We start from the raw sequence: 20,498 nt of genomic DNA on the forward strand, positions 1-20,498 counted from the left end.
AGGCCGACTCGTGGGACGATGGAGTTGGGAGTCCCAGTCAGCACCCCAACTAAATGAAGGGCTTCCAAGGCAGAGACCTGCCTCTGACTACCTCTATTATCCAAGAACTGTCTCCCAATTTTCTACAAACATCTCGTCACGCTTCCTGAACAAAAAGCACTTGGTACCTTTTTACTAAAGCACTTTCAGGATCAGCCTGCAATATATACTCATGCCCACGTATACAAAAATGGGCAGGTTCAGATGTAAGAAATACTACCTGTAACATTGTATTCCCTAAGGAGAAAGGGAGCATCTGAGTTTTGACAATTTAGCATGATTTCATAAAGTAAATGATAATGCTATCATGAAAATTAATCCTAAAAATGAATCCTATTTTGCTTGTTGGAAGTCAAGAGAAGTTGTTAACTATTTCAGAAAATCATAACAAACATTAACACTACGCATGGTATTCGAATCATTAATTAATACAAACTGTGAATCTGCATGCTTCACTCCTGGCACAAACATGCAACTATTTCACTATGTCTTCAAATGAAGTCTCCCTAAGATATTCAGATATTGAAATACTTATTTCTTTATAAATTAGTATCTGATGTTGATTAGATTACAATCAAGGCATAATAATGGCGTTTGGAAATTATGTAGGTAGGTTGTATTATCTATGAATTTATTTTCAGGATAGCAGAAAGGGGATTACAAAATCTTGTTAGTAATGAAAGAATCAGTATGGCTGAGAACTACTGTCCCAACGTGAACGGACACAATGACTGCAAAACTGGGGCACCTGGATGGTTCTGTCCGTTAAGTCTCCAACTTTGGCTCAGGTCATGATCTCACAGTTCCGGGTTCCAGCTCCAAGCCAGGCTCTATGCTGACAGCCTCAGATTCTGTGTCTTCCCCTCTTTTTTCCCCTCCCCCACTGGCATTCTATCTCTCTCAAAATCAAACAGTAAAAAAAAAATTTTAACAAATTTTCTGGTTATGAGAGTCATATAGTCTTTATACTAGTTTCCTAGTACTGCTATAAACAAAAAAAAAAAGAAAAAAATGTACCACATATTGGGTGGCTGTCAACAACAAATTTCTTTTGCAGTTCTAGAGGAGAAAAGTCTGAAATCAAGGCATGGTTATGGTCCTTCTAGGAACTTCTAGGAAAACTTCCAACCGTTGGTAACCACAGGCATTCTCTGATTCATGGCAACATGAATGCAGTCTCTTCCTTGTCTTCACATGAAGATCTCCCCTCTTACTTTGTCTTCTCTATTTACAACATAACCAGTTACATTGGATGAGGGTCCAACTTAAGGACCTCATCATAACTTGATTACATGCACCAAGACTATTTCCAAATAAAATCACACTCAGAGGTACTGGGGCGGGGCGGCGGGGGGTGAGGTTTTTGGAGGAGACAATCCAAGCCATCTTGGCTAAAAATATAGAAAGTATAGAATACTTTCAAGTAAATAAACTTGAACATACTTTTTTGCCACAATATTTTTCTATTTTCTTTAAAAGTGAAATATGGAGAAATATTTTAAGTAAAAATTAGATAAATATATTTAAACTTTGACTCCATGCAGCCACATGGCTTTACAGGAATGTTATGCTATTTATGCCCTATTCAACAGTGTCAAGTTTATGGCAATCATATGCCCTCCAGCATTACTCATAGCCTTGACCTATCAGCCTAAAGAAGTCTGGGGTTTCTCCTTATTTATGTACACAATTAGTCCTGGCAAAGGCTGTATTAGGAGAGAATAAACCAGCCTAATCTTAACTAGTAGATGGTGGCTCTGAGGGACACATTCTCCACAATAATGAAAATTTGAACAAAGCTTTTTTATTGGTATGCCCCATTTACTATTACATATAAAGCAAGTAAACACTGTAGAAAATTTTCTTAAAAGTAGGCAAAATTACACTGGCAACAAAAATGAGAAGTAAATTAACATTTACTTTCTTAGTATTAAAGCTTTTTACTAAACTAAACTTAGTTTTAATATCGATATGTTGCTTTTCTTCCGGAAAACAAATATGTAGGATATGTATGTATTCTATTGGTTCTTATCTCCTCAAGAACCCAGACTTGTGCAGATGGCTAAGTAGCAGAGAACTCAGCTAAGGGTCTCTGTTCACAGGTAGCCTTACCCTTGGACACATGCCTCACTCGCCACATCGCCACAAACATGAGTATTTACTGTGATCATCACTGCACTTGTGACTCTTGCTGTGGCCAGAGTGAACACTCTTATCTGAGCTAACACCTTAGTTCTATTCACTCCAAAAGGTAAAATCTCATGTGAAGCATCCAGTTAATCAGTGCCAGAAGGTGTGGAGAGAAAATGCTCAGTCCCCTTTCATTTTCTGTAATGAAAGGTCGAGCCCAGCACCTCACCAAAGATGACAGCAGGAAAACTCCCCTCGAACTGTGCAGGGAATTCAGATAGTGACCAGCAAAATAAATGCTGACATCAACTACAGTGGCATTCAGAGCACCTAGTAAGACTTTACTTAGCTCCGCAGCTTATGTTCCCAAAATTTCTCATGATACTTCTCCCCACTGAAGGATCTTTCTGTATACTCTTTCCCCTTTCTTTGCCTACCTCTTAAAAGTCATTCGTATCTCCAGCATCACTTCCCCAGGAAAGCCCCTACACACTAGAGTAAATGATCCTCTTATAAACTCACAGCACATGTAACTGCCTTTTTACCACTTATTGTACTATCTAACACCCATCTCTTGCACTAGACCTTCAGCTACATGAATTATGTAGTCATGTGTATTTTTGCTCATTTTTACAATCACACAGTTCATAAACAATGACAAATCACTGGGGGGCACTCAGAAAGGAGATATCAAAAGCCACAGGTATTACTTTCAATGAGGTTTAATGGTAAAGAAGTCAACTGAAAAAGTAAAGCACGTGCTGGATTTCCAGGAGGTGAAGGAAGGCCCAGACAATTTGGAAGATCATCAGTGATTGCCTTACTTTAATTTTCTAAGAAGTTTCCATCTTTTGGGGAAGCCAATTCTGATCAGACTGGTCATAAAACTTTCTGAAATTTTCTTTTTTGAATATAATCTGGAAAGGGTCTGTTGCTGAAACAGATACATAGAAATACTGCCAGTACCGACATTTCTAGAGTTACTTGAGCAATTCACACTTTAAGGGTGATGTACTGCTGAGAATGTCCGGGAAGACTCTAGAAACTATACACACTGGAGTTCTGATTTACCTCTGAGGCTGAGTAAGAATTTTCCTAACCAGAGAACTTGGTAGGAAGATTGCCACTAAATGGACAGGGAATAGAGGTAGTGATATTGAAATGCTTTCTATCCTTCAAATTCAAATTACATGTGTGCATTGTCTAAGCATATATTTATATATATATATTTATATATGCAAATACACATACATATACACAAATATATGTGTGTATATCATATATAATGTGTATATACAATATACATAAGTTGCATTATATACATATATACATACATGTATTTATATATATGTATATATGTGTATGTACACCGTGTATATATGTATACGTATATACATTTGTATATACGTATACACACACGCACGTACAATCGTAATAGATGTTTGAAGTATTTAGGTCACCAAGAGGTATCTGAAGGAATTCTCACACTGGTTTGCTAAATGCATTTTCAGAATTATAATTTAATGACATTTAATATAATGCCTTCCTCTGCTTCCCTAACCTACTCTGATTAACTATATTCCACCTGGAAGACCATATATAGTCTGAGGATGTCATCATAAGTTTATTTGCAGTTAACTATTCTATATTCAGTTAACTATGCCATCAACTCAGGCATAAGCTCTCTTCCCTACTCTTTTGAAAAATACTGTCACACATACTAAGACTAATGATAAAAAGTTCTTCTAAGACTCAAGAGAAATCAATTCTGAACAAGTTAAAATGAAAAGCAAATAACCAAATGTCTAACAAAAAAAGTCAAGGTTGCCAGTAATATTGAAAGATGTTCTTATAGACAGTTGAGTATTATAACAAAATGGAAAGGGACACTGAGAAAGTTTCAGGATTTAAAATAGACTTTCCATAGTCTATGTCATAACAAACAAGACAGAAAAAGTCAGATGCTATCGATTCTCATGCTCCTTTTTAGATTCCTGAAGAAACGTGACCTTCTTTATTGCTAAATTCAAGATGCTGTCTATTTAAAGTATTGCCAACAGTCCAAAAATATGAAGAACTAAAAACAGATTTTAGATGAAAAACAAAACTTATACACTTCAAAATAATGTTCTACACAATTAGTTTAAACTATTCTAAATTTTTCAGTTACCTTTAAATACTTTTAGAAAATAACAATAGAGAATGAACTTTCTTCTCTATGAAGAAATAACTGTGGCACACCCTCTCCATTCCAGAACAGTGAGAGATAGCCAGAGCTATCCCGTGTAATCTGCATCAACCCAATTATTGTGATTATTTCAATTATTGCAATTACAATTATTGCAATTAATTCTCTTCTAATCTAGAAGCTTATTCTCCATCTTCTTTCGCCCCCATGAACTTTATTTGTTGAAGAAATAAAGTAGTTTCAAATTGCTCATAGTCAAATTTACATTAAGTTTTTATTTTGTTCACTTTTACAAGACTACTTCAAGGTTAATGTTACCTTCTCTCTCCCAAGACACACCTCTGGTTGCCTCTCTTTCTGTGATATAGGCAGCCCTTCATATTTGCTTGTCTCTTTGTAACAGTTTTCACACTAATGAGTTAGTCCACTGACACGATCTAATAATTATAAGCTATTACTTAATAATGAACTACTAGTTAACATTTTAGTATCATTATGAACCCTAAACATATTTGATGTGACCCAATCTTTTGTGATTACTTTTTTTTTTTTTTTTATAATCGAATTGTCTGATTTTTAGCCACTGAGACGCTCTTCACAGGTACACTTGGGCGTGACCTCTGGTTTCACATATGACATCGTACAGGCTTATTTTGCGCATTTCCTGCACCATCTCTGAATTCAGCTTTATCTCCAAAGGATCCCTGCTCCTCTTATTGGGAAATTATGTTTGGGCATAATTTGGGCACTTGATGGCATTGCTTTTCATAAATTACAAAATAGCCACAGCTTCTTTGATCAGGGATTTGAGAAAATAGAAAATGTCTACTTCTTATTAAAGCTCTTGGATCATCAACCAAAGCTATTTTCAAATGATTCCTTGTTACATGCAAGACAATGTAAGTAAGGAACATAATACAAATCCTAAAAGTATAGTCAACCAAGAGATAGACCAATTTTCCTTCCTGATACTCAGACTCAAATTATATGTAAAATTACTATATGCCTTTCCCAGGTACGATTATCATCAGCCATATTTTCATGTTTTACTGGCTTTCTGCCTCCTGGTCCAGAGCTTTCTGTCCCAGTACTGTGCTGGCCACTGATGACAACTTCTCCAAATGTCCCTCACACAGGGGCTGAGAAGTTGGAGTCATATGGCAGTCATTTGTCAGAAATCCTCTTCCCAAGAAATATAGACTTTTAGGTTATAATTTCTATTTTCAGTTCTAATAAGTCCATAGTCCTTGATAGGTCAGGTAATTTGGGAGAAACATTGCCACATATAATATTTTATTGCTAACTTGTAATACATTTCTAAAATCATTATGAAATTAAAATACTTCAGATCTGGTTTTTAAAAAAACAAAGACTGAAGGGGTTCCTGGGTGGCTCAGTTGGTTAAGTGTCCAACTTCAGCTCAGGTCATGATCTCATGGTTTTGGAGTTCAAGCCCTGTGTCAGGCTCTGTGCTGACAGACTCTGTGTCTCACTCTCTCCCTCCCCTGTGCGCGCGCTCTCTCTCTCTCTCTAACAGAAATAAATCTTTAAAAAGTAAATAAAGACTGAGAATCTGACAAGTGAGTGAAAGAAGTGGTTAGAAAATTATTTTTGAAAACTTTAAAAAAAATAAATATAGTATGCTAAAGAAGTGATCAGCATATCTTAAATTAGCCTCTTCCATTACTTTCTGGAATAGATGGGTCATATTTAAATAATAACAGATTTACTTCGTAATAATGGAATTCTCACTCATTGGAAACCTACATTTTTTAATTTTCCTTTTTCTCATGAGATGTTTATAAAATTTCTTGCTTTGCTGCTGAGAATTGAAACATTAAGTTGAGAATTGATTATTTGTGTACATGAGAAAAAGCCAGAGAGTGAAGTTGAGGGAGAAAGGAACCTGCATGCACTCTCAATGCTTTCCTGATAGAAGAAACTCAGATTCTGCCTGGCCCAAGCACCCCACTGTCATCTCTATATAAGGGATGTATGAGATGGGGTGTTTTAGAGGGCAGAAGCTCTGAACAATCTTCACTGAACCAAATCCAATAGACATAGTCACATATTACTTTCCAAACAGTATTTCCATTTAATGCGCACAATGATTCACGCCAACATCCACCAAACACTGGAGAACATCCATCTGGCTCTGTTAGTGTCTCTTCGATGTCTCACCTACTTCTGCTGCCCAAGTGCAGTTCTAATGACTGCATTCCTATTTTTTTTCAGCATTCTTTATTCCTTTAAAAATTATTTCACCAGAAAATCCTCTAATTGTACTCCTCCTTCAGTTTTGCTAGATTTTTTAAAAATTCCTGTATTTTTTATAGCAGCTAATGAGTCATGCCTGTGAACTTGCTAGCTCTCTAATAATCATTTCATAGTTGAAGAAAAGGTTACAAAAGGCAAATCTAAATACCTAAGGGAAGCTCACCGAGAAGTATAATTACAATTAAAGAACAATCAGCCTGTTCTGATGGTTCAGAGTTTACAGGACATTAAGAGCTTTGATGAGAAGCTAGGAATTCTGACTCTTAAATACATTTTAATTTCTACCATTCTACATGTATTTTAGTTATAGAGAATTTAAGTAGCTGACTCTCAACCTTGTCACTACTAACAATATAAAGATGTCTCCAATCCTTAAAAAACAGGGGTATTGAGAAGGTTAATGTGGCTAGTTGGTTTCTGTTAACTTTAATAGCACAATAGAGTAAAATTTTGATGATCTTGCCATGAATTTTTTTTTCTTGTCCATTAACTGATCCTCTATTTTGTTTCCAGGAGGTTTTTGTTCCATGGCCCGCAAATGATTGTTATGTGGAGGGTATTCTCTTATTTCTAAAATGCAAATAACAACTGAAGATAATGATATCAAGAAATCTTGGCCTTCACAAGCTTCGTAACATTCATTCAATTTCTTTCATTAAAGTTTTTCTTGGGGCGCCTGGGTCAGCTCAGGTCATGATGTACAGGTTGGGGAGTTTGAGGTTTGGGCTCTGTGCTAACAGCTCAAAGTCTGGAGCCTGCTCCAGGTTCTGTGTCTGCCTCTTGCTCTGCCCCTTCCCCACTCATGCTCTGTCTCTCTCCCTCTCAAAAATAAACATTAAAATTAAAATAAATAAATAAAAGCTTTTCTTAACTCAGGAAGGAAACGAATTCTCTTTCTCCTACTTTGAGACCAAATCTCCACTTCCACCCCGCCCCCCCCCCATTTACTATCATGTAACCAGATAGCACTATGATGCAGTATTGGAGTTTTGGTTTCCTTGAGTCCAGTAAGAATTTGATTCCCTTTTAGTTTCTTCCATTGCTTCTCGGCCTTTTGGCTAAGATCAAGTATAGTTTCTATGCTTCTGTTTCAAAGGCAGTTAAGCATAACCTTATACAATTTTAAACATTTAAGAAAACTTTTTTAAAAACTTGATAAACTCTTGTTTGTTCTCTACAGATCTTTTAAAAATGGGAATTTATTTAAAGACCCAAACAAGAGTGATTTTAACCTGGAATTTTAGTAAAGAATTTGTAAATTGTCATTTGATTTGATGTGCTGGAATTTTAAGTTATGGCAGCTCATCAACATTTATAAAATTGTGATTCCTCAACTTCATTTCCACTTGGCAAAGCTTTGTTTTATGGAGACCTGTGAGTTTCACTTACAGAGATGAAGAGTGGTGTGGGGCAAGGACTTGCAATGGCTGAATTTTTTTAAAGATTTTATTTTAAATAATCTCTATACCTAAATGTATCTCTAACTCCTAGTTGTAGGCTTGAAGCTATAACTAGGAGATCAAGCATCACATGCTCTATGGACTGAGCCAGTCAGGCGCCCCCTCACTGGTTAGTTTCATAAACTCATCATAATTCATAAGCACTTCCCAATGTCCACCCATTATTTGAGGAGATGTTGTTCCTTTTTAAATGCAAAGCCTTTAAATAAATAAATTCGCCTTGCCTGCTTTAGAAAATCAAATTATGATTTAGCTCTACTTTAACCAGAAAAGCTAAGTATGTTATTTCGAACTTGAGAAGGCAAAGGAAAATTGCAAAGAGTGGGCAGATCTGGGTGGGGTTGGGGAAATTTGGCTAAAAGCTAAATAAATGTCCGTGTGTTGAAATGCTGGTGAAGATGGGAAACGGGACAGTGAAAAGGGAGGGAAAACTAGAAATGTGAGAAAAATTCAGCAAGAGATGGGAAGAAGAGTACAAAGAATTACATTAGCTCAGAGTGTGGATGGCGATCAATGTGGCAATGAGAGAACACACATTCTGGAATGGACCTGCCTTTTTGGTTCAAAGGAGAATACACAAGTAAAAGAACATTCCTTCCTTACTACTTTCATAACGTTTCACCATTTGACCTTTGCTGTCTTAATTGAATTTTCCATGCTGCTTCCTTAAAAGACTTGTTAATAATAGGTTTAACTATCATCAATAAGACTTCTAAGCACTTTTAAAATGGACCTTTCGTGAAGAGCGTGGTCAAGGGGAGCTACCCCAGCCATTCTTTGCTCTATTCCACACCGTCATCCCACATGCTCCAGCTCAGTTTCTTCTGTCAACTTTTAAGATATTGAATTTGAACTCATTTCTTGAGTCCAGACTAATGTTCAAATCTCCCCACCAAGTCTCTACCTCTCCTTGATGGGAAGAGAAGAACATTAGAGAACTATCACATCTGCTCAGACCTCACACCTGCTTCTGAAACGCCAGCCCCCTCATTAGTCTCAGGACGGAATCTGTCGTAGTCATTTTTCTTGCTCTTATTCACTCATAGGTAGCATTATGGAGAGTGCTTGCATTATTTTGATAATGTAAAACAATTCATTTTTCCACATATTAAAGGAAAATCACCTATCAGTCCTGTGCAATTTTGATTTTTCTGAGTGCCAATTCTAAACTTAGTGCCACCTCTCACAAAATAGAATGTAAGTTGACAGAATTTTTGAGTTTTGGTGTGACGGCTTTTTGCTTTCACAAGCTTTCAACCTTTCATTTTAAAAATACACAATGCCATCACCCTAGTTCTGATGTGAGAAGATAAAACTAACATTGTTGTAATCCATGATAAACCTGACAAGTACCATTTTTAGGTATCTTCATATTGAGATTTTTTTTCTGCATGCCACATGAGCATATCTTTGCTTCAACCTAAGTGTCATAAACATTTGTTTCTTGTTTAAAACATTTTAAATAGATTTCTTTGACTGTAAATAACAATGCTGGCTTTTCACCCTCTGGAAATAAAATGCAAGAAACATAACTGTTTACTTGAAATAACAAATCCAATTTTTCCCTTTTGTAACATAGAAAGTCAAAGCTAACCTACATCTAAATTTTCAGGCAACCATCCCTAATGTACACTGATTAACCCTTTGTTCAGGAAATAGGTAATGATATGTTTGAGGGATTTTTTTCTGTAAAAGTATTCTTTATTTCTTCAAAAACAGTCACCAAACTTTTATGGTCATCACCTACCATCCATCTCTCTCTCTCTCTCTCTCTCTCTCTCTCTCTCTCTCTCTCTCTCTCTCTCTCTCCTTCCCTCCCTCCCTCCCTCCCTCTGTGTGTGTGTGTGTGTGTGTGTGTGTGTGTGTGTGTGTGTGTGTGTGTGTCTGAAAAGCCAGAAAATTCTCAGGAAGCTAACTTAGAATGTTGAAGTTCTAAGAGTCCTTTTTGTGGATTTCTGATAAAAATTTTTTAAAGCTAGGTTTTAAGGATGTTCTCTTTTCCAAAATTAAAGCTTACCAATGTAAAAATAGTGTGTGTTTGCATGTGAATGCACATACCACATGTTTCAGAATCAAATACGTCATCATTGAAAAAAAAATGAAAAGACAAAGACAAAGGTGACTGAAATGGGTCATGTGGAGGGAGGCAGAGACAACTAAGAGCTCTGTTCTTATTGGCCCTGTTCAAGTGCTAGCCAGACACCACTTCGGCCAGTCCCCATGACCACCATGGAAGGGAATTCCTCTTTACCCGCTACTTCTAGATGAGGGCACGGACACACAAAGACGCTAAGTAACTGCCCTACGTTCTGAGAGCTGGTAAAGGCAGAGACTGGGATGAACACAGAGATGTGGTGTGAGAGCCCGCCTCAGCCACTACACCTCTGTGCCGCCCATTCTACCTGTTTAACTGGTAACGAAAAGAAAACTCAAAAAGGTAATTACAAAATGTTTGGGATTAAAATGTGTATTTTGAGATAAGTGTTGTTCTGAAAACTGCAGGAAATACTGAAAATAAAAGGACAAGCATTCAAATCAGAGTGTAAATCAATAATGGACCAGACTCAAAGCAGAAATGAAGAAATAAAAAAAAGCAGAAATTGAAAATTCAAGAAAATCAAAATCAATCTCATCAGCACAGCTGGAAAGAAAAATCTTTGAAATAGACTGATAGAATTAACTATTCTCTAAAAAAAATCAATCAAGATTTTTAAAAATAAAATATGACAAAAGTTTCAATAGTAGGATACAAAAGGGTTGAGCAAGTAAATATTCAAGTATCTTATACAGTTAAAATCTAATATTCATAAATTCAAATAATTCAAAAATGAACAATTTTTTAGAAAAACAAACCTTGACTTGAAGTAGAAATTTTAGAAATAAAAAGAACTTGAAAAATTTAAGATAAACCTCACTCAAATAATAATAGATCACTCTCTTAATTTGGAAAAGTTTTTATTAGCAAAACTTCATGGCTATGTACTGTGGAGTATCTTCTGGGATGGCACATGTTTATATTTGTAAATAATGGTAAACTATGGTGACTGGAAAAATAGACGTCACTCTGTTCCCACTTTCCTCTAACTCTTCCAAGGCCACCTTTCTTCTCTGTGTAGTGTCGTAGGTGGTCACGGACTTTTCCTCTTCAATTATTATTAAAAACTATTTTTTTAAGAAAGTTCACCCTTAAGATAAGTGTTAACCATATTTTGCCTGACGAAAAAAGTTCAGCCCAAAAGAGTAACAGCATCACATTTGAAGGATTTTTAGTTTGATTTTTAAATAGGAGTTTATTTAATTTCCATTAGCCTTAACTTATTATAAACTCCTATAATTTACTTGCTTTCAAGTTAGCATGGCTGTTAATTCTATTTCTATGAATATACAATTGAGTTTTCCATCTCAAATGTACTAGAGAAAATGAATCAGCAGGAGTAAAGATGAGTTCAAAGACAAGTTGCTTTTGTTATTTTGTAGCAATGTTGTAAGAAATAGAATTAGTCTGGTTGCTGTAGGGAAGGAAAACTGAATGGTTGATATGATGATACAGTTGATAAAATTATACAGTGAATTGTCCATGATGGTATATGAAAGAAAAAAGAGGAGTCAAAACGGATTTATATGTAGAGGAGGGAGATACATAAAACCATAAACTGATGTTTGTAATTTAGACATGTCAAAGCTGAGATGATAGCTGGACTTTTCTTTGGATGGCAGCTTGCCTAAAATAAAACCAAGATACTTGAACACAGGAGGGTACAGACTAGAAGTAGTCTGGACAGTTATCCTTATAAAGTCAATCATCAACCTAAGAGCCAAAGAGTTGTATGTGGGACAGAATACCCAGAGAAGAGCAGCGAACCAATACTTTTCCTAGCTGAATGCACATTAGTCATTTATAATGTATCTCAACTGCATAGCAACTTTTCCAGAATCACTGAAAGGTGTACACATACGCTATTTATTTTTATATATGCTATTTACATAATATTTCACTATTTATAGAATTTCTGACAGCATCTGCTTGAAGTAGACAGAACCAGGCCAATGACACCAAAAGATAAAGTACATTTCAGACTCAAAGATTCTAGCTATCATTCTATTCCAGCTCAATAGATGGTGCATATGGTTTGAAACCTTTTTCATGGATCAATAAGGTAGAGTTATTTATAAGATCCTTTACAGGTAGGTGCCTTCACTGGCATTGTGTTTTAGTGAACAAATGGATTATTTGGAACTAATAGCCACTTAAATAGAATGCCAAAATATTATTAAGCTAGAGCCTTAGCAATTCACCCACAGATTCTGACTTTTTCTCTGCTTTTCAATCGCTTTCCTGATAACCTCATTTTCTCCAAAATGAAAGTAATTTTTAAAACTGTACTAGCTTCAGTTGATATGCATTCATTCATTCACTTAGATTTTTTAACTATAAATTAAGATTAAATGTAAGAAGTCATTTGCTTTAATTTTATACTTTACATTAGTAATTTACAAACCATAAAATTCTTATAGTGTTTTTGGGACTGATACAAGTCTGACACTTGCAACTATATTTTGTCATCACAACAAGGTTATAACAGTTGATCCTAACAATTACTGGTAGACCACAAAACAAGCCACGGACACACCTTGCCAACAACTCTAGACTCAGACACTAAGTTACCTGAAGCTCAGTCTCATTCTTCATTTCCTTTCCTCGTGCTTTCCTGCTGCTTCTGACAGCACATCCTAGAACTTCAACTGGAAAATCATTTTCCTGGAAGTCTTCTGCAAAGTGTTTCCCTTATTTCCCTGCACTAAATGTATAAAGTTGCTCATCTCTGACCTGACGGCACAGTTTCCACTTATCTCTTCCATGTCAGTTTATGTTGTACCTACCAACTAGTAAAAAGGACCAAAAAGAATGTTCCTACAGCCTTCTTCACTTCAGCCTCCTTACTCCTACTTCCTGATAGCAAAGCGCTGTTCCATATTACATATATAACACACCATTTTGCCTGAGAGATATGCACAATTCCTCATTCTTCTCAAGTTAGCCAAAAATCTCAATTATTATTATACTCACATCATTATTTTATCCTCCAATTTATTCAAATTTATTTCTTCATCTAGGGTAGGAAAATTCTTTTTTATGTGCCGCCCAATTGTACATGCATACAGTTGTGTGCTAAACATTGTAATCAAGATCTACAACAGGCCTATCACTCCTAAATTTGTTTCTCATGCCCTATATAAATTTTCTAAGGATGCCATAACAAATTACCATAAATTTCACAGCTTAAAACAACACAAATTTATTCTGTCACAGTTCTGGAGACTAGGAGTCCAAAGCCAAGATATTAGTACAATTGGTTCCCTCTGAAGACGCTGAGAGAGAAATCATCGCATGCCTGTCTCCTAGTTTCTGGTGGTTGCTGGCAATCTTTGGCACTCATATCCTTGATGACACATCACTATATCTTTGCCTCTATTTCCCCATGGAGTTCTCCCTGTGTATCTGTGTCTCTATAGATCTAAAACCTCTCTCTTATAAAGACACCAGTCATCCTACCCTAATTCAGAACAATCCTACTGAGTACTGATTATATCTACAGAGACTCTACTTCCAAATAAGGTCACATTCAGAGACACCAGGGGTTAGAACTTGAACATATCTTCTTGGAGGACACAGTTCAACCAACAGTGTGTACTCTGGTCCCCTTGAACTCATGCAAAATGCATTCATCCAATGCTAACTTCCCCCAAAGTTTTGCCTCTCTTTCAAGTTCAAATCTAAATCTCTAAATCTCATCATTTAAATATGATCGACTAAAAAGTTGATCTAAAAAAGTCCCAGTGTCATCTTCTAATGCCATATAAATCAGGGAAGGGTGAGACTCTGGGGATGGTCAATCCTAGAGCAAATTTCTGTCCAGGGCAGACTTACTCATCTTCAACAATGTGGATACCTGCGGATTTCCCAAATCATCAATTTCCGGTTCCTTGAACAGTCCCCTTCTCACTCTATCTCATTTGGCTTTCGCTCTGTTAATAAGCAGCAAGGAGAAAACAGCAATGCCTTCAATACTTGGTGCAAATATCCTCGTATCTAAATACCTAAATTCTTTACTTGTAAGTTCTACTTTCTACCCAATGCAATTCAGACAGTTTGCTATTGCTTTATAATAAGGATTGTCTTTTCACCAGTGTCTAATAACATGTTATTAATTCCCATTTTAGACTTTATCAGGAACACTTCTGATACTTACAATTTAATGTTTTAAATAATGTAAGTTGTGGTCATTTGTTACAGCAGGCCCAGGAAACTAATGCATATCCTTCTGAAATTCATTCTTCTCCCTACCTCTAAACCTGCCAACCACAACTCTGTTTTCGTTCATTATAGTTTTGTCTCTTTCCCAAAAGTCACAAATAGGACGATATGGTATATAGCCTTTAGGCTTCTTTTACAACACAAAAAAACCTGTACCCAAACATCCTTCAACTGGCAAATACACCATGTCTGGTAAAATTACACAATTAAATGCTATTCACCATAAAAAGGAATAAACTACCGATACTCATAACAATGTGGATGAATCTCAAATATGGACAATAGTCATAATCCAATGTTTTCAATGAATGATTATTCAGTAGATGCAATAGGTAGACCTCCTAATTTATACTGTTACATTTCATATTGTTTCAGAATATTGTTTCTCCATAACTTATTTTATGAGAAGCTTCAGATTTTTTCAAATTTGCCAACTCATTTCTTTTTTTTTTAAATTTTTTAATGTTTTTTATTTATTTTTGAGAGACAGAGAGAGACAGCATGAGCAGGGGAGGGTCAGAGAGTGTGGGAGACAGAATCCAAAGTAGGCTCCAGGCTCTGAGCTAGCTGTCAGCACAGAGCCCAACCAATGCGGGTCTCGAACCCACGAACTGTGAGATCATGACCTGAGCCGAAGCCAGAAGCTTAACCAACTGAGCCACCCAGGTGCCCCCCAATTCATTTCTACTATTTTGAACAAAAAACAACCAGATAATTACTTTTTTTTATTGCCATTAAAGATTATACTATGATAGGTGAACCTGGGTGACTCAGTCGGTTAAGCATCTGACTTTGGCTCAGGTCATGATCTCACAGTTCATAGGTTCAAGCCCAGCATGAGGCTCTGTGCTGACAGCTTGGGGCCTGGAGCCTGTTTTGGATTGTTTCTCCCTCTCTCTCTCTGCCCCTCCCCTTCTTTCTGCCTGTCTGTCTCTTTCTCAAAAACATTTTTTAAAAATTAAAAAAAAGATTATGGTATGATGAAAATCCACCTGCAAATATTTTGCTTTTTAGAAAATAGCTAATGGCTGAAATTACTACTCATTCAAATAGTATCCCTATTTTTATGGCACATGTTATTTATTGTCAGGTTGCTTTCCAAAAGTTTCTGTCAGTTATAAATAGCATTAGCACTATAAAATTATATCTAGGCATGCCTGGGTGACCCAGTTGGCAGAATACACAGTGCTTGATCTCAAGATTGAGAGTTCAAGCCCTACTTTGGGTATAGAAATTACTTGAAAATAAAGTCTTTAAAAAAAACTAACAATTAGTTGTAAAGTGGATATGTACTTGGTGACAGATGTTAAGAAAAAGTTTTATGGAATTTAGTGTAATTGAAATAAGTTTAACTTATTTGATCACTAAAGAAAATGAGAAATTCCTATCTACTTTTTCTTCTACACATCTTTTTGACAGTAGGATTAACATAAAAATAAAATCCCATAAATAAACATAACTTTTGTTTTTATGTTTTCTCTTGTGTAAATTTATTGTCAGATCCTTGGTTCCCTCATCTACTAGAACCTTGACCTTCTTATACTCTTAGCTTTTTATTGATTAGTGTTACTTACCCATTTTATGGGAATGGGAATACATGACTTTATTGAAGCTGTTACAGTACCTCAATTTTTAGCATATTTCATTGTATATTTTAAGTTTTACACTCATATCAATTTTCCTTGCCATTTTTTCTACTTCCTTCAAATAAATATTTATCAAGTGGTCAAAAAAATGTTCTGTTAAATTTTTCTATAGTTTCAAAATACCTGCTTAATATATTTGTAGTCTGTTTCAGTATATAGTATGAGAGATATGGTGAAATAATTTATAATAATTTCTATTTCTGTCAAATATTTATTCATAATCCCTTGTTAATCAGTTTCAAAAAACTTGCTTTATAATATTTTAGGTTTTATTTATTCATTTATTTTTTTTTAATGTTTTATTTATTTTTGAGAGAGAGACAGTGTGAGCAGGAGAGGGTCAAAGACAGAGGAAGATACAGAATCTGAAGACAGGCTGCAGGGTCTGAGCTGTCAGCACAGAGCCTGACGTGGGGCATGAACCTAGAAACCACAAGATCATGACCTGAGCCAAAGCTGGACACTCAACCGACTGAGCCACTCAGGCGCCCCCGGTTTCTTTTCTTTTTCTTTTTTTTTTTTTCTTTAGAAGACAGTACTCTTTGTTTTATTTTTTTTAATTCTATTTGCTCTTTACTTGTTTGTTTTTAGCATTACATACTATTATGAGAATCACCACAGATAAAAGACAACAGTGCCTTTGGAAAAAAAGATAAATACTTTTGGGGGTAGATGTTTTTTTTTTTAACTTCCAAATTATCTTTAAGACAGAACAATGTTGAGAATATATTTTCCCTACATATATACGTGTGTGTACATACCATATATGTATATATGGTGATGGATAGGTAGATGATAGTTTCATGATCCCTTTGACAGAACCAAGCTTAATAGTCTTTAAATGTTAATAAAGACAACAGAAATCTATTAAAATCAAGTAAACTCAACAAAGAAGGGAGAGCAGCCCCTTCCCTCTCCCATGTACACCTGGGGATTTGAGTTTAAAACCTGACTGTCCACAAGACCACACTAGACCTTCCTTTTGTTCCTTCTACTAGTATTATTCAGAGGAGCTGAAATTTTAGTGTCATCAGAAGAGCTGGTTAGATACAGCTATCTGCCGTCACAGACTGGCTGAAATAGAATCTCAGCAGATGGAGGCTTGTCATCTGTATTTTAACAAGTTTTCCTGAGTGATGTGGATGCATCCTAGATCCAGTTCTGATCTGGCTAATTATTTGGGGTCATACTTACAAGTTTCCTACCCTTTTCCCTTTTATACTACTTACATATTATGGCTTTGGGAGGAAGCTAAATTTTTATATATCTAACATTGAATAATTTGGTATCTTCAAAAACAAAATGCTGTCTTGGTTCTTCATGTATGATAAAATTAGAAAATATCCAGAGGTGGCTGTTTGCTCAGTGTCAAAAAATATAAGATGCCAAAATCCTGTCCTCTCCTAGGACACTAATATGGAAGGGTATTTGTGGCTATATGAACATAGATCAAAACATACATTTGTGATGACTTTGAGACTTTAAAAATCCTTTCGAGGCATCTGCATGGCCTGGTCAATTAAGCTTCCAATTTAGGCTTAGGTTGTGATTTTGTGCTTTGTAGATTCGAACCTCACATCAGCCTCTGTCCTGAGAGCTCAGAGTCTGGAGCCTGTTTGGATTTTGTGTCTGTCTGTCTCCCTCTCCCTCCCTCCCTCCCTCCCTCCCTCTCTCTCTCTCTCTCTCCCTGTCTCTCTCTCTCTCTCTCAAAAATAAATGAATATTTTTTAAAAAATCCTTTTTATGAAGTTACTTTTCTTTATGAAAATATTTATCTGAACAAGATTTATATTTGTGTTCCCTGTTTCCCAAAGCTCCCAGAGTCCATTATTGCCAGGATTAAGCATTTAAGGCCATGCCTATATCTCTCTATATATAGGACTTAGGATAGCCTGCGAGTTTTTAAAAGACAGAAATCTTGTTTCACTTCATTTCTCAGCTCCCAGCACAATTTACCTTCATAATAAAGTGACTTTATTCATCTCTTATCTTACCTGGTTTGGATGGAATAGGACTTACCCTAGATTGATTATTTTTGTACTCTTAGATAGCACTGACTAGGTTTGATCATCAATATCATTTCTAACACTCTTCTAAGATGGACAGTTGTGTTGACATCACAAGCAAAAAGATTTAATTTGCTGATATATGTAGAACCTAGACTTTAAGGGAATAGTGCAAAAATGAGGTTTTCATAAAACAATTATAATATTAAGCATTTTTAAGTTTAGAGGGGCTTTTTTAGGTCTCTGCTAATAAGTAAAACTAATATTTTAGCTATATTATAATGAAATAAATTATAGTTCTGGGTTTATTTCACATGTTAACTCATTTAGTTTTTTAACAGGGACCTTATTAAGTAATGACTATTACTATATCCATTTTACAGGTAGACAAAGGGAATTCCTAAAACTTATGTACTGTGCCGAAAGCTGCATGGCTGATAAGAAGTAGTTTTGTATACGACATACCTAAACAGAAGTTACGTTGCGAATAATGCTAATTTGGAGGTTTTTATGAAAGTGCAAAATGTAATTATCTACACAGTATGGCCCAAGAAAAGCCACCAATATTCCTCTTTGGAAAGTAATTGTCATAACAGGGTGGTAATGAATTGATGAGCTACTTGGGCGAGTGGGTGAGATTACTTGGTGGGAAAGCCAAACAAATTGCCAAGAAATGAGTGGGATGTTTTTCATGATAACATGAGAGAAATCATGCTGGCTACTTTTCAATCCCTCATTTATTCCCCTTAGACCTGTTGGGGCAAAAGAGGGGAGAGAAATGATTGAAGAGCAAAATAATAGCAAGAAAACTGTAAAAAGTTGGATTCTTCTTAGGAAAATGGGTCAAGGAGCTCCGCAATCAGACAAAAGAAATAAAGGACATACAAACCAGCAAGAAGTCACACTTGCACTATTTGCACATGACATGATCTTCCAGGTAGAAAACCTAACTCCATCAAAAAAAAAAAAAGTGCTAGAATACATGAATTCACCAAAGTACCAGGACATAAAAATCAATGTGCAGAAATCTGTTACATTTCTACAAACCAATAATGAAGCAGAAGCAAAAGAAATTAAGGAACCAATCCCATTTGGAATTCACCAAAAACAATATAGTAACTATAAACCTGATAATAAACCTGACTAAAGGAGGTAAAAGATCTATATTCTGAAAACTGTAAAATGCATGAAAGAAAATGAAGAGGACACAAATAAATGGAGAAGTTCATGATTTAGAAGGACAAATATTGTTAAAATGTTTATCCTACCCAAAGCAATCTATACATTTAATGCAATCACTATCAAAATACCACCGGTATTTTTCACAGAACTAGAACAAACAATCCTAATATTTATATGGAACCACAGAAGACCTGGAATAGTCCAAGTAATCTTGAAGAAAAAAAGACTGGAGGATATCCATATACATCACAAACAAAGATAAATTCAAAATAGATGAAAGATCTAAATGTCAGAAAGAAAACCACCAAAATCCTCAAGGAGAACACAGGCTGCAACTTCTCTGACCTTGGCCACAGCAATTTCTTACCAAACACACAGCCAGGGGCATCTGGGTGGCTTGGTCGGTTAAGTGTCCGACTTCGGCTCAGGTCATGATCTCATGGTTCGTGGGTTTGAGCCCCATGTCAGGCTCTGTACTGACAGCTAGCTCAGAGCCTGGAGCCTTCAGATTCTGAGTCTCCCTCTCTCTCTGACCCTCCTCTGCTCATGCTGTCTCTCTCTCTCTCTCTCTCTCTCTCTCTCTCTCTCAAATAAATAAAAACAGTAAAAAAATTTTTTAAACACATAGCCAAAGGCAAGGGAGACAGAAGCAAATATGAACTATTGGGACTTCATCAAGATAAAAAGCTTTTACACAGTGCAAGAATCAACAAAACTAACAGGCAACCTACAGAAGATATTTGCATATGAGATATCAGATAAAGGGTTAGTATCCAAATTCTATAAAGAACTTAACAAACTCAACACCCAAAAAACAACCCAGTGAAGAAATGGGCCAAAGTCATGAATAGACACTTTTCCAAAGAAGACCAGATGACTAACAGACACATGAAAAGATGCTCAATATCACGCATCAGGGAAATGCAAATCAAATCCACGATGAGATATCACCTTACACTTGTCAGAATGGTTAAAATTAACATAAGAAACAAAATGTGTTGGCAAAGATGTAGAGAAAGGGGACCCGCCTGCACTGCTAGTGGGAATGTAAACTAGGACAGACACTCTAGAGAACAGTATGGAGGTTCCTTAAGAACTAAAAATAGAACTACCTTACCATACCACATTTGTACTATTAGATATTCACCCAAAGGACACAAAAAATACAGATTCAAAGAGTACAGTCACCCCAAAGTTTATAGCAACATTATCAACAATAGCCAAATTATACAGAAAACCCAAATGTCCATTGGC

At 35.9% G+C, this 20,498-nt stretch overlaps 1 pseudogene; it reads left to right on the plus strand.

Moving 5' to 3' along the window:
* Positions 1-7,672: 7,672 nt before the first annotated feature.
* Positions 7,673-7,778, plus strand: LOC115292995 (annotated as a pseudogene).
* The last annotated feature ends 12,720 nt before the right edge of the window (positions 7,779-20,498 follow it).

This window comes from Suricata suricatta, chromosome 5, assembly GCF_006229205.1.
Source record: "Suricata suricatta isolate VVHF042 chromosome 5, meerkat_22Aug2017_6uvM2_HiC, whole genome shotgun sequence".
NCBI lineage: Eukaryota > Metazoa > Chordata > Mammalia > Carnivora > Herpestidae > Suricata > Suricata suricatta.